The sequence below is a fragment of the Muntiacus reevesi genome, chromosome 4 (genome assembly GCF_963930625.1).
Source record: "Muntiacus reevesi chromosome 4, mMunRee1.1, whole genome shotgun sequence".
Classification (NCBI taxonomy): domain Eukaryota; kingdom Metazoa; phylum Chordata; class Mammalia; order Artiodactyla; family Cervidae; genus Muntiacus; species Muntiacus reevesi.
The window spans coordinates 85,948,100-85,963,988 of record NC_089252.1 but is presented as its reverse complement, the minus strand read 5'-3'; the positions used below and the strand labels follow the sequence as shown (position 1 = coordinate 85,963,988).

Genomic DNA, 15,889 nt, shown 5'->3' with positions numbered 1-15,889 from the left:
GGCAAGAATGGAACCTCCCAGTGTCTTAAAGTTGAGGATCAGCATTCAGATTCATACCTACACTTCACTTTATCTACATTTTATTGCTCAAATACCATAACTTAGCCTAAAGGGAAGGGAAATAGACTAATTGCTTAAAGGGAAGAAAGAGCAGAGAAACAAAGACAGTTTTATTGCAGCCATCTTTGCAGACAGTCTCCCACAGGGCTGCTGTGTTCTTTATCTTTTTCTAAAGTTATTTTTCTCTGACAATCCAACTTGACAGACACAGTTTAGACTTTCCTTTCCTGTCCCTAGGGGTGGCGGGAGGGGGACACCTGCAAACATATGTAATTTTTTCGATTACAGACAATTGGAAACCTTTACCCACTAGGGGTCAGTATAGAAGAGTCAGTTCAAAAATGACCCTAAAGCAAGAAATAAAACTAAGAAAAGGAAATAAAGAGAAGGGGAGATGAAAAAGAAGGGAAGAAGAAGATACTAACTTTAAATAACACTGACATTTAACCCTATATAAAACTGCAAAAGACTCTCCATCATTAGATTTTATTCTCTTCTGCTTGAACGCATACAAAATGAATGTATTTCTTACTCTATTAAGTTGTGTGTGTGTGTGCGTGCTAAGTCGCTTCAGTCCTGTCAGGCAAGAATACGAGAGTGGGTAGCCATGCCCTCCTCCAGGGGATCTTCCTGACCCAAGGATCAAACCTGCATCATTTACATCTCCTACATTGGCAGGCAAGCTCTTTACCACTAGCACCACCTGGGAAGTCTTATGACTTTATGATTTGGGATTAACCTATTCCCTATTCTAATCTATGCCTTGGGTAAGGTGTGTTGGGGAGATGAATCAAAGTGGGTGGGAAGAATGACAAAGAAATAATCAGATTACTAATAATCAGATGGAATAATAATTAAAAAAAAAAAAAAGAAAATCAAGATTCAGGAAGAAAACCACATAAGAAGTTTCTGGAAAAATGACAAGAATATTCCCAAGCAAGTTGTAATGCAAAAACATTTACAGCAACAGACAATTATGACCCTATTAGATTAAAAAGAGATAATGCCTATAAGTCTAGCATTTCTCATCTTTGGAGATATGTATGCCCTCCACGTATAAGAACCTTTACAGAATACATGGTTTGTTTCATGACACAACAAAACCTATATATTAAGATCTTTCTGTTATTTTTAAAAACTAATATCTCTAATGAGTACTACAACACCAAACCCACAGAGGCAATTACTGCTTAATATTAGTGAAATAACAATTCAGTAAATTAGCACTAAGTGTAAACATGTATTATCTTTCCATTGCATATGAGAAACATTTTATTTAATGGCATGAAATTATGAGTGAGAAAATATTTGACACCCAAGACTCAAGTTTCCAAACTGCACAGCAGGTATACACAGTGCTCAGGTGGTTTTACTTGTCAAAAATAAAAGAAGCGCCAGTAAAGAGTCACTGAGAATAGTTGAGAAAAATGGCAAACTGCCCAATATATAAATGTGAATGCCTTTGTAGGTATAGGGAATGGGTGGGGGTAAAGGAGGTACTGTCTACTGTTGCAGGCACCCAACTTGGGTATAACTGCCTTATCTATATTCTAGAGGCTTCAGAATATTCATCAGAATTAGTAACAAGGAATGGTAATCAGCAACTTTCTGCTGCTTTACATTCACAGAGGCGGCCAGCTCAAGTGAGTAGCAGCCATAAGATTAGATCACTAGCTATACTGTTCAGTTGATTTTAATTGCCTGAAAAGGGTCATTACCGTCTACTGCAACGTGTTAAGTTATTTTAAAGAGTGACTATTTCTATGTAAGAAATAAAAATGGACTCTGATTCAGTTTGAAAGTACAAGAATGCATTCAGCTGGGTCTTCATCCTGGTGGCATAAAAGTGCTATCCAACTCTGATTAAACAAACATGTTTACCTGCAGGACTTGTTAAAAGTAGTACTGAAAGTCAACACAGATTCCCAAACCAATGACCACAGAGAACCACCCAAATGTCATATCCTGTTTTATAAAATGCCAAGATTTCCATTTCCATAGCAACCTTTTTTTTTTAACATACAGGCAACTCCGAGGTAAAGAACTGCATGATATTTAAGAAGGAGACAAATATTTGCATGGAAAAAGGTCTGTAGAAGTGGAACTTTTGACTCCTCAAAGATACTTGAAAAATATTACATCAGTGCAGGCTCACACCGAAACTGCAGCTCTCAGGACAGTTGTCCTTTGAATTAAAATTCTAGACTCGTGAACCTATATATGGCATAAAACAGCACAGAGGTATATACACATCCTTGCAATCAGGTTAAAACAATAGTGACACTAGAATAAGATCTGTTGTCTAGTTAATATAACGCACTAGGATCGATTTACTGGTTCTGGTATGATACTACAGCTATAGGCAACGTCACCATCACGGGTAGTTGGGTGAAGGATATTCAGAACTCTTTGTACTATCTCTGCAACTTGCTATGAGTATAATAACTTCAAAACAAAAAGTTTTAAGATGTAGGTTACCAAGACTCACTCCCACAGGTAACTCCGAAAGTCCTGTAAGGGCCAAGGGATTTCCATTATTACAAGAAGGACAGTTCATGTTTCTAGAAAGATCATTAACTGTGAAGCAGTGAAAAAAAGAGTATATTCAGCGCAATAAAAGGGGCTTTCTGTTTGAAGGATAACTGGTGAGACTGTTTAATGCTCATAAAGCTTTCATCCATTTATAAGCAATTAAAATTATAGCTCAGGAAGAAATGCCTTTGATTTCTTGCAACGCAGTCATTTAGTTATTTCTTATCCCAATGTTTAATTCTAATAAAAAATAAAATTTGAGAACTCCAAAGTATCCCCTTGCACTAAAATGAACCAATTACACCAAGGACCAATCCTTGATACTGACAACCTTTAGCTTATGCTTCTTTTAGGGTATAGGTCTGTTAAAATAATTTTCTAAATTCAGATCATTATCAAGATATTCATCTACTGTCAATGAATGGCTTGTCACCCTATGTAAAGTAAAATAAAATCTTTACGTATACACTAAAATAATTTTAAGTTCAAAAAAAGAAGCCCTAATATAACTACAGTAGAATCTATTTTTCCTTCCACAAATACTTACCAAAATCCTAATATGTGGGTTCTACTCTACTCACAGACTATCAGGAAAGGCAGATATTAAAAAATGAACAGTGTTAAACTCTAATCCATTGTCTCTCTAAAGAACATTTTAAAACACAGGTAAGAGCAGACAGTGTGGGGCAAATCTAGTCTGGGAGGACAAGAAAAACTTCTTGGAGAAACATGGATGGGCATAACTGGATAAATGGCAGGATTGAAAGTAAAGAGCTTTCCTGTCAGAGGCAACAGTGAATTGAGGGTAGAGATGAACTGAAATGGGAATGAGGGGCTTGAGATGGAACCCCTGGGTGCAGAAACCTTGAAGTCGTGTCACACTGAATTGTAAGGAAAGTTAAAGATGGTGCCTGTAGTGGGAATGCTCTATGTGGGGGGAAGCAGGGGAAGAAGTCTCATGTAGACAGGTGCATCAGTGGCACTTTTTCTCTAGGCAGTGACTGTCCAAAGACATAAGATGAATTAACACAACACCATGGGTTGGAAAGACTGGAGCAAGAAAGGGAGTGTGGGAAGGAAGATCGTTTCTTAACCTGCCGTATTTAAGTAAAATGTGTACAGGAAATAAAGTGCTTGGATCCTAAAACGAAGGTGTTAGTCACTCAGTTGTGTTCGATTCTTTGCAACCCATGGACTATAGCCCACCAGCCTTCTCTGTCCATGGAATTCTCCAGGCAAGAATACTGGAGTAGGTAGCTATTCCCTTCTCCAGGGGATCTTCCCAATCTAGGGATCAAACCTGGATCTCCCGCATCGCAGGCAGATTCTTTACCTGAGTCACCCCTGGATACTACACTGGTGCATAATAACCTGAATACAAGTTCTTGTATTTTTAAGCAGCTGACTACCTACAGGAACAAAGGAAGAGGATGATGCCAATCACCTCTGGTGCCACATCCCTTGAGGACCACGATGAGAGTCAAAGAAAAAAGACACCTTCTAAATTTGAACCAGCTTGAGAAGAAAAAGGATGACTGCCATATTGACAAAAGAAGTCTGAAGTAGTAGATATTCAAGAGATCTAAGAGACTATGCACAATGCCACAGAGAGAATACTCTGAAAGCCAGCTGCAGACTTTTGCTGAACAGGGAGAATCTTCACAGAATCCTTGGTCACAGGGGTGCTCAGTCACATGTTGCAAACTCAATGCCCCCAAAGCACAGTTCTCACGGGTGGGATCAGGGTTTCTTAGTGGCTCGGTGGTAAAGAATCTACTAGCCAAGCAGGAGACAGGGGTTCGATTCCTGGGTCAGGAAGATCCCCAGGAGAAGAAAATGTCAACCCACTCCAGTATTCTTGCCTTGAAAATCCCATGGACAGAGCAGCCTGGAGGGCTACACAGTCCTTGGGGTCACAAAGAGTCAGATACAACTTAGAAAGTGAACAGCAACAGCAAGCTGCATGGGTGGGTCAAACTCACTGTGAGCCAGGTACTATTGACAGGACCTGCCTTGCAGTAACAAGGGAAACAGATGTGGTAACTGCTTAACCGACTGATCACATGGACTGCAGCCCTGTCTAACTCAATGAAGCTATGAGTCATACAATGTAGGGCCTCCAAGATGGACAGGTCATGGTGTAGAGTTCTGACAAAATGTGGTACTCTGGAGAAGAGAATGGCAAACCACTTCATCATTCTTGCCTTGAGAACCCCATGAACAGTATGAAAAAGCAAAAAGATATGACACTGAAAGATGAACTAAGGTCAGTAGCTGCTGGATATGCTACTGGAGAAGAGTGGAGAAATAGCTCCAGAAGGAATGAAGAGACTAAGCCACAGCAGAAACATCACCCAGTTGTGGATGTGTCTGGGGGTGGGAGTAAAGTCTGATGCTGTGAAGAACAATACTGCAATAGGAACCTGGAATGTTAGGTCCATGAATCAAAGTAAATTGAAAGTGGTCAAACAGATAACAAGAATGAACATCGATGGACTCACTGAATTAAAATGGATGGGAACAGGTAGATTTAATTCAGATGACCATTTTATCTACAACTGTGGGCAAGAATCCCTTAGAAGAAATGGAGTAGCCATCATAGTCAACAAAAGAGTTCAAAATGCAGTGCTTGGGTGCAATCTCAAAAACAACAGAATGATCTCTGTTCATTTCCAAGGCAAACCATTTAACATAATAGTAATTCAAGTCTATGCCCCAACCAGTAATGCTGAAGAAGTTGAAGGTGAACGGTTCTATGAAGACCTACAAGACCTTCTAGAACTAACATCAAAGAAAGGTGTCTTTTTCATCATAGGCAACTGAAATGCAAAAGTAAGAAATCAAGAGATACCTGGAGTAACAGGCAAGTTTGGCCTTGGAGTAAAAAATGAAGCAGGACAAAGACTAACAGAGTTTTGCCAAGAGAACACACTGGTCATAGCAAACAACCTCCTCCAACAACACAAGAGATGGCTCTAGACATGGACATCATCATATGGTCAATACGGAAACTGGCCTCTTTACCATCTGAACCATCAGGGAAGCCTGTAATGAAATCAGATTCATTATATTCTTTGCAGCCAAAGATGAAGAAGCTCTATACAGCCAGCAAACAAAAAGAAAAAGACCAAGAGCTGACTGTGGCTCAAATCATGAACTAGTTATTGTAAAATTCAGACTTAAATTAAAGAAAGTAAGGAAAACCACTAGACCATTCAGGTATCTAAATCAAATCCCTTACAATTATACAGTGGAAGTGACAAACATATTCAAGGGATTAGATCTGATAGAAAGAGTGCCTGAAGAACTATTGATGGAGGTTCATAACACTGTACTGAAGGCACTGTTCAAAACCATCCCCAAGAAAAAGAAATGCAAAAAGGTAAAAGGGTAGTCTCAGGAGGTCTCACAAATAACAGGAAAAAAGCAAAAGGCAAAGGAGAAAAGGATAGATATACCCATGTGAATGCACAGTTCCAAAGAATAACAAGGATATGTAAGAAAGCCTTCCTAAGTGAAAATAGAGGAAAACAATAGAATGGGAAAAGACTAGAAATCTCTTCAAGAAAATCTGAGATACCAAGGGAATAGTTCATGGAAAGATGGGCACAATAAAGGACAGAAATGGCATGGACAGAAGAGATTAAGAAGAGGTGGCAAGCATACACAGAAGAACTATACAAGAAAGATCATTATGACACGGATATATACAATGGTGTGATCACTCATCTAGAACCAGACATCCTGTAGTGCAAAGTCAAGTGGGCCTTAGGAAGCATCACTACGAACAAAGCTAGTGGAGGTGATGGAATTCCACCTGAGCTATTTCTTGCTGCTGTTAAAGTGCTACACCCAATATGTCAGCAAATTTGGAAAACAGCAGTGGCCACAGGACTGGAAATGTTCAGCTTTCATTCCAAACCAAAAGAAGGGCAATGCCAAAAAATGTTTACACTATCTCATAATTGCACTTATTTCACATGCTAGCAAAGTAATGATCAAAATCCTTTAAGTTATGCTTCAACAGTACATGGACTGATAACTTCCAGATGTACAAGCTGAATTTAGAAAAGACAGAGGAACCAGTGATCAAATTGTCAACATCCATCGGATCACAGAAAAAGCAAGAGAATTCTAGAAAAACATCTACTGAAGCTTCATGGACTACACTAAATGAAGCCTTTAACTGTGTGGATCACAACAAACTGTGGAAAATTCTTAAAGAGACAACGTATCTGCTCCTAACAAATCTGTATGTAGGTCAAGAAGCAAGTTAGAACCAGACATGGAAAAACATACTGGTTCAAAGTTGGTAAAGGAGTACATTAAGGCTATATATTGTCACCCTGCTTATTTAAATTGTAAGCAGAATACATTATGTGAAATGCCAGGTTGGATGAAGCACAAGCTGGAATCGAGATTGCTGGGAGAAATACCAATAATCTCAGATATGCAGATGACAACATTATGGCAGAAAGCAAAGAGGCACTAAAGAACCTCTTGATGAAAGTGAACAAGGAAAGTGAAAAAGCTGTCTTAAAACTCAACTTTCAGAAAACTAAGATCATGGCATCCGGTTCCATCACTTCATGGCAAAAAATGGATTAACAATGGAAACAGTGACAGATTTTATCTTCTTGGGCTCCAAAATCACTGCAGATGGTGACTGCAGCCATGAAATTAAAGACTCTTGCTCCTTAGAAGAAAAGCTATGGCAAACCTAGACCACATTATTACAAAGCAGAGACATTACTTTGCCAACAAATGTCTGTCTAGTCAAAGTTATGATTTTTCCAGTAGTCACACATAGATGTGGGTGTCAGATCATAAAGAAGGCTGAGTGCTGAAGAATCAATTCTTTCGAACTCGGGTGCTAGCGAAGACTCCTGAGAGTCCCTTGGACTGCATGAAGATCAAACCAGTCAATCCTAAGGGAAATCAAGCCTGAATATTCATCGGAATGATTGATACTGAAGCTCCAATACTTTGGCCACCTGATACAAAGAGCCAACTCATTTGAAAAGACCCAACTCATTGGAAAAGACCTTGATGGTGGAAAAGACTAAAGGCAGGAGGAAAAGGGGATGACAGAGGACCAGATGGTTGGATGGCATCACCAACTCAATGGGCATGAGTTTGAGCAAGCTCCGGGAGATAGTCAAGGACAGGGAAGCCTGGCGTGCTGCAGCGTGCCAATGGGGTCACAGAGCGTTGGATGCAACTGAGCGACTGAACAACTGATTACCAGATGGCTGACGGAACAGTCAACAGGTAACAGATGAGGACACGGTTCCAAGTCACAATAAGGAGGACATGAAGAGAAAGTTCTGGAGGATATGAACAGAAAAAGTCTAACAGAGGTGCCCTATTTAGAGAAGAAAGGAAATGAAAGAGAGCCCTCTCTTAGAAACTGGTATTTGAACTGTGACCTGAGGAATGAGCATCTGGCAAAATCTTCAGAGTGTGTGTGTGTGTCTTCATGTGTTTTTGTATGTTTGGGGGCAAAGGCTAAAGAGAGCTACCAAACAAAAGGACAGATGAAGCCCTAAGGCAGGAAAGAGGTCAACAAAACCAGGGACATAAAAAATAAAGCCTAGTAAGTTCTTACTGGTAGTGTTTGAATCCTACAGGACTCTCTTATCACAAATAGCTCTGAACACCACAGAAAGCCATCTAAGTCCTTGGAGGAGAGGAGTACTAATTTAATTTACATTTAAGAAAGAAAAACACTGCCCTGACAGCTGTGTGAGAAGAATTTGGGATAAGAGGCAAGAAAGAAGGAAGGGAAGCCAGTGTAGTTGTCTCAGGAGAGAAAATGGTGAGTTGGAGTAAGATGCTATGACTGGAGGGAAGTGGGCAAATCAGAGAAATGTTTTAGGGTTATAATCAAAAGCACACATGAGAACTGAGTTGCACTAGTTCCCAAAATAAGAGTTTTTCAAGTATCGTGATCCCAATAATTCTTTATTCTATTAAAAATAGTATACTGTCAGGCTCATTTATCAGCAATATAATCAAAGTGCTTTTTGAATTACCGAGCTCATCTCTTAACATTTGCAAGGCATTCAGAGTCACGATTTAGAAAAACAAATCTGTTCTATTTTAGAACACAGAAAATTTATAGTCTGAGTTCTAAAGGCACCTAAGAGAGTGCTATGGAATTGCTATAACATACATAATCTATTTCTTAAAATGTCAATACGTCTGCCATAAGGAATATGCATACCTTCTGAATTATTTTATCCTACTTAATAAAATAGTCATTTCTTCTCACTTTTTTGCAAGGCAGCTTCTTGCACAGTAAAGATTCTACAAATATTTACATTCCAAGTAGCAGAGCTGTTTGAGATGCAATAAAGTTCTGCCAGCACTTCTATTACAAAGCCTTATTTCTTGTTTATAACATGTACATAAAAAGGCGGGGAAATAAAACTGTACTGTGGATTGAAACTTGGCATACAAAGTTTCAAAGAGAAAGTGCATTTCTCCTGCAGCAAATTTTCAAAAGGAATATTCCATCGTGTTTAGGAGACATACTGAGCTGCAATGGGAAAGGGACTAAAGGGGCAAAGAACACTTGCAGGGAGTGGACACAAAAGTCAGTTCACACACATGATCCAATACTCAATTCTGAATTTTTTATACAAATTAGATCTGAGACTGAGATCTGTAACCCATCAATGTCAAGCAGTGTTCTATGTTAAATATTTTGTGGCTGCAGCATGCTAATTACTGCCAAACATCTTTGCAAAAAAGAGTATTATCCAATGCACTATTATCAAGCCTAAGAAAGGAATAGCCCGATAGCATTAGGTGACTCATGAAACTATAGGAGCACCTCAGAGATGCATCATCAGGGGAACAAAGCACCTCCCTAAGATCAGAAGGGTTATTAAAGTTGGACTGGTAATGGTTAAATCAGAGATGGCAGGCAAACATGCACAGCATCAATAAATCCTCCTGCCATCTGCGTACCTTACTGCTAACAACTTAATAACTGGTAACTGGAAAATAGAGCTTCTCTGTTTGGTGACACTGCAACAATACACGGAGCTATATATAGATCTGGTAGCTTGAAAGGGGCAATTATATCTATATACTATTTCAGCACAGAACATATTAAGAGTTAATGAGAACTTCAAGTTGGACACTTAAATTATGCAGTAAAAACAAAGCTGGAAAATGTATACTAAATGGATGAGAAGGAGTTAGGAACTTATAAAAGAGAAAGACATACCTTGCCAGCAGAGCCAAGAGGTTATTATTTTGCAATAACTAGGCATATATGAAAAGTGACAGTGATAAAATTGAACATAAATCAGCAACCGAAAGGCCACAGCTTGTTGTCCGCAGCTAATCTTTTGCTCGAGTTGAAATTGCTCAGCACTTTGGTCCTATTAAATGTTTTGTTCCCATTTGAAGGGCTATCTGGTTGTGTTGCAAAGGATATTTAAAAGTTAGCGTTCTCCTGCAGAAATGAACTTAATGCCTTCATGTCTTCAGACTTACATTAATGACATCCACAAGCAAGTAGGGCATGGGGCTGAATGTTATTGTCTGCTGAGGCAGGCAGTGCCTGAATCTATTCTGCTGCAAATCAATTAGCCCACTCAATGCCTCTGATAGCCCATCTTTAGACAGGAGGCCCATGCATATGTATTCAATCCCACCACTCGTGAAAAAACAAATGTGCAGCAATTTGCTCTACGTTCCTGATGGACATGGATCCTTTCCGGGGTCCTCAAACCACATGTTGACTCTCAACTGATTACAAGCAACCATTCAAACATGAGTAATCCCTGAAGCCCCTAATCTTATAATTTGCAGTCTTCCCATTAAGAAAGCTGAACCTATCAGACATCTTTTATGAACAATGCTTGGGAGAATCTGTCTTATTGCACTCAGTAATTGGCACATAGTAGGCATTTTGCAAGCACGGTTCAAACGGATATGGATATTAACCCCAGATAACTTCGTCCCTGTACCTTGACCCACAAAGGGTTAAAAGCACAAACTCAGATGCCAGGTTACAGCAGCCAAAGTCCTGTTACTGTTTGTAAACAGGGGCTAACTAGGCAAAAGTAACACATTTGACTTCAATATTGAGACATAAATAGCTGTTTCAAAAGCAATTACTCCTCCTTTCAATCTAAGAAGGGCTCTGATTCATTGTTCTGATTAATTCCTGTTTTTAATCTATTTACAGATCAGGATTCTTTTTCAGCTGGTGTGATATTCATCTCTGTGGGGGTAGACAGAGACCACAGCACTCACAGTCTTCCTACTTTTTTTCCCCCCAGTTATTCTTGCTTAATCATCTTTAAATTATTTCTGGATTTAGCTAGTCACCATATGAGCTGGGGTTTCTGACCTCCCTCCTGCACATGACAGATCTCCTGTCTGCTGCTTTCTCTAGCTGTGTTTCCCCACATCTTGGTTTGAGAGGAACAGATTTAGCCACCCCTTTCCCAGAGCTCTGTCTGTGTCCCTCCCTCAGGCTCAGAACGGAGATTTGCTCTCCTTTCCATAGCGGGCACCGTTTGTTATTAAATCATTCCTCTGAGCGCATCTCCGTGTTGTAAATCAATAAACAAATACGAAACAGGGAAGGATACAGGGAAGCATAGGACTGGTGAGCTGTGGAGCTTTGCACAAGCAGAGCCCAGAAGCTGTTCATATCGAGCAAACCAAGAAAAAAAAAAAAAAAAAAAAAAAAATCCCCTAAGGTGCTCTGACTTGGAGCGCCGGTTAGCACTTCCCAGTTTTCTGATCTCAATATTCTGGTACCCGCTTGGTGAGCTTTGCAAGGCTCCTCAGAGAACTGAGAATCATCCAAAGACGAGCGGCCAATCTCAATTACACTGGATCACTGCCCATCAGAGAAAACCTGGCAAATGAACGCAACGGAGGATTCCGTCCAAGACTGCAGATTTGAAAGTGGAAACAGAATGCAGCTGGAAAACTTGATTGCTAATAGAAGCATCCTCCACCCTGGCTTGCTCAGAGCTGGAAGCCAGGAAGGAGGGTTCTGGCAAAAAAAAAAAAAGGTTTCTCATTTCCACTCTCTGCACCAGGGACCTGGGGTTCTTCCTCTGCACCCTCATGGTTCACAACTTTTCCTCCCAACTTTCACTGGCCAAAACCGCTCCGTAAAGGATAAGCGAGGGGAACCCACCTCGCTTTTCGCCACGCTCCTGCCAGGGATGCGGCGTCTTCCTATCCGGAAATCAATCCTCCCCCGAGAAAAGGCAAAATAACCCCCCCTAAAGCAAAGCAGCCAGGAGAGGCAGCTTTTATTCTCGACCCTTCAGGTGTATTTCTCTGCAAACAAACTTTGGGGCTGAGGAGCCAAGAAGTCAGTGAGGAAAGTTTGCCCCAGCGGATGGCTCATCCCAGTACCCGGACCGGCGCGAGGAGCCGGGCATGCCAGAACCTACCTGGTCCCTGCAGCTAGCTGACCAGGCGCCAACCCCGCCAACTTGCCTGCCACCGACAGCCCGGGCCCGCTGGGCAGCAGTGCGCGCCCGCGCGAGCCGCCGCCGCCGCAGTGTCCCGGCCCGCGCTGTTCCCAGCCGAGCCCACGGCGCCCGCCCGACAGCCGCCGCCACCGCGCGCCAGGCTGCTGTGGCTGCTGCCGGCGCCGAGCGAGCGCTGCCTGCGCCTCCGCCTCTCCGCGCGGGCGCGGGAAGGAGGGGAGACGCGCGGGCGGGAGGGGCGGGGAGCGCCGCGGAACAGCCAACGAGGTCCCGCGCCTCGCGCCGCCGGCTCGCCCCGCCGCGCCCCGCCGGACCCCGCGTCGCCCGCCGCTCGGGCCGCGTGCGCCCGCGTGCGTTCGCCCGCCGCAGGGCCCTGGGCGCGGCGCCGGAGGGGGGAGGCGCTCAGCGCGTCACCACTGGGTGGCCTCGTGCGCGCACAGTTGGGCTCCAGGGAGCACGGGGTTAAAGGTAGGGGTAGGGGGTTTCTGCTGCTTCGCTCCTACAAGTGCACACAGATGGACAATTTTAATATTGAAGTCAGTAATATACTACGGGTTCTCTTTGTACCAGGTAGTAGACTGCGCGGTTGAAGTGAATTAGTTATTGCTTGTCCCCAGAGCACCCCTGGATCTATTATTACTCCCTGGATCTATTATTACTCCCTGCTTTAGTGATTAGGAAATAATTTGACTAAGGCTTCATTGAGTCATTGAGCCCTCTTGGGGGGGCGGTGTCTTTTTACAAGCATCCTGTGAGGTAGATCTTATCACCTTTATTTTGTTAAATAACAGACAGTGGAGAACCTGGCCTTGAATGAAAGCCTACTGAAGTCTTAAGCCCGCGCTTTGAACAGCTAGACTACACTTACTTCCCTACCTGTGCAAGGGTTGCTCAGTGTAGCTTTACTTCTAATTGAAAACCTGTAGGAAACAGCCTACCATGATTAGGAGAATAGCTAGTTAAAACATAGTGGAGGCATAGGATGTAAAATATAATAAAGCAACTACAGAGAGGGAAGTATATATACCAATACTGGCATGAAATGACCTTCAAGAGGTATTACTAGGAGAAAAAGGGTTCAGGAAAAGTATTTCCAGTTTTTTGTTCATAATACATGTGTGCATGCATATTTATGCCTTCACCATTTCTGGAAGGATGTCCCAAGATACTGATAACAAGAGTCCTTGTGAGTAAAACTGGAACTGGGACTGAATTTTATAATTATTCGACATTGTTTTTAAAATGTAGCATAAATTTGCTTTCCTTTATAGTTAAAAAAAAAAATCTACTCTTTTTTTTTTTTTTTTTCAATTACACTTAAAAGGGCCCTGTCTCCTCTCCTGTCCGTTCCTCTCTCGGATCCCTACTGTCGGAGGAACACAACCTCCAGTCAAGGGCAGTGACCTGGGCCAAAAAGATCTGAGAGGGGGTTTAAGGAAAATGGCTGCTTGACTGTTCTTTCTCATTTTTGCTTCTTTCTCCCAGAAATATGTGTTTCTGTTTAGTCCCCTACAACTCAGAAAGGAATTCAAGCTTTTGGAAAACTCCTTCAGGAGGTATACAAGACAACAGGTAGAACCCCAGTCAGAAAGATGCAGGGTACTGCTCCCTTCAGTGAAGCCCCCACGCAGGGCTCCAGTCCTGCCTGCTGGCAGAAAGAAACTGCTTCAAAGTGAGGCAGTGTTCCCCCAGAACCATTTGGGCAGCTGTGCCTCTGTTCCCCGTGAGCACACAGCAGGGTCCTGGGATATACTGGGTAACTTTGATCATGGCCACTTTAACCCTGTCTCTCACTTTATCAGGAAAACTATTCTTCCCTGTCAAAGAAATGACTGAATGAAAAAAAAAAAAAAAGAAGATGGAATTATTTATGTTTCAAAAGAGGGGACGCAAGCATAGATAGAGCTCACTACTATAAATAAAAATAATGTGCTTTTCCCCATCAGAATTAAATTGCAGTAAATTTGGGCTCCTTAAGGTCTCTCTACTTAGCAAAAGAAAAAATAGAACAGGTACCCAACGGTGGTTTATGGTCGTTTCAGTTGTTATTGGTTACTGTAAATAATCTTTTTGCTTGCAATCTGGGAACATGTTGGCAAACCCCCTGAGTGTGACAACATGTTTTATTGGGCAGAACTGGTGTATTCTGGAAGAAACTGAGAAAACTTTCCATGCAAATTATGTGCATGCCTTCACCTAGCAGGTGCAATTACTGCCAGGCCCACATTCATCACAGGAGTGCCTCTTCTCTTAATATTTTCAAGTTGATGTCTCACAATGCATTTTCCTTCTCATACATACATAAACATAGACCCTGTCTAATGGGAAGGGAAAGAGCATTTTTATCAAGGAGGGGGAACTGGCCCCAGGCAGCAAAATAACGGGAAAAAAGACAGAAGTTGCTTTAAATTAGAGGGAGAGAAATCTAAACCTGAACCCTCCACTGCTGTCTCCAAATAATTAGTCATTTCCAAACTCAGATTACACTGCCTGTGCTGGCAAAAGCTGATTAGCGCTGGAAAGAAATTTAGTGGAATTTCGAATCTATGGTTGCAGCAGAGAGGGGGACACCCTAAATTTGCAGGAATAATGATGAGCATTTTGTGTGAGTCACAGTTTCATAATCAGAAGAGGTAAGAGGTGTGTAAATATATGTATGTAAAGAGATATGCATCATTTTATTTCCTCCCTTTGCTCAAAATGTAAAGTATAATGTGAGTCAACTGAAAACCTGATATTTACCAAAAGTTGATACACAAGAGCAGGTTTAAATAAAATTTCCATCCAATTTCTGGGCCGGAAGCCCAGGAAATTAAAAAAAAAAAAAAATTAAAGGCACATGTGGGTCTTCTCACTGTGAATGCCGGATGGAGTTTTTATTGAATTTGGCCTCAACTGATTGTAGCATTATAAGCAATTCTGCAGTTAATTTTCAGCAGCCATTTAGATGGCAAATCCCCCCCACCTTTTTTTAGGGGATTATAACTAAGAATAATAACTTCCTTTTTATATGGCACCTTTTATATCAAAGCACTTTAAAGTGTGAGATCATCTTCCCATTATTAAGATACCCCATCTGTGTTGGAATATAGAAGCTATTTCATGCCACTGACACTGCGTAACATTTATTTGTTTGCCTATTTATTGCAAAGCAGAAGGAAATGAAGAAAAATACCTACTAAACCCACAGACATTCTGAGGGAAAAGTGTAAATCAGAATGTAGCCAAGTTACTAAGTTAAACATACGCATGCTAAGTCACTTCTGTTGTGTCTGACTTTTTGCGACCCTCTGGACTGTAGCCCACCAGGCTTCTCTTTCCATGGGATTCTCCCGGCAAGAATAAAGAAGTGGGTTGCCATTTCCTTCTCCAAGGGATATTCCGCACCCAGAGATCCAATCTGCATCTCCTGAGGCTCCTGCATTGTAGGCAAATTCTGTACCTGTGAGCCACCTGGAAAGCCCCATGTTAAACATATCCATTTCTATAAAAAGAGGTGAGGAGTCTTCTAGTTTCCATAGGTGGAAAGAGAAGTCCTATGAACTTTGCCATGTTACTGTCCGCAAGTAAACAGCTAGATGTAGAGATTGTATTATTGAGTATACAGAATTGTCATCTCTAGGGCTGAGGTGGGTAGCTCTAGGAAATTCCTTGTGTCAGACTAAAGAGTTTTCAGAATTCTAAATGAGAGTAAAAACTAGTTGTCACAATAACTTGATAATGCAAGCAAACATTCTTCCATGAAACTTTGACCTTAAATGTCTTATTCAAGCAATTTCTCCACTTAATGGTAAGAGTCAAACCGGAGGATTCTGGAAACA

General features: G+C 41.5%; 1 protein-coding gene across 1 annotated transcript in view; it reads right to left on the bottom strand.

Moving 5' to 3' along the window:
- CNTN3 (contactin 3) overlaps window positions 1–12,165 on the bottom strand; it is a 392,050-nt gene extending 379,885 nt beyond the window's left edge. The window contains exon 1 of the mRNA XM_065935286.1: window positions 12,030–12,165. The gene's annotated coding sequence lies outside the window, so the exon portion shown is untranslated. The remainder of the gene's footprint in view (window positions 1–12,029) is intronic.
- Between the last annotated feature and the right edge of the window lie 3,724 nt (window positions 12,166–15,889).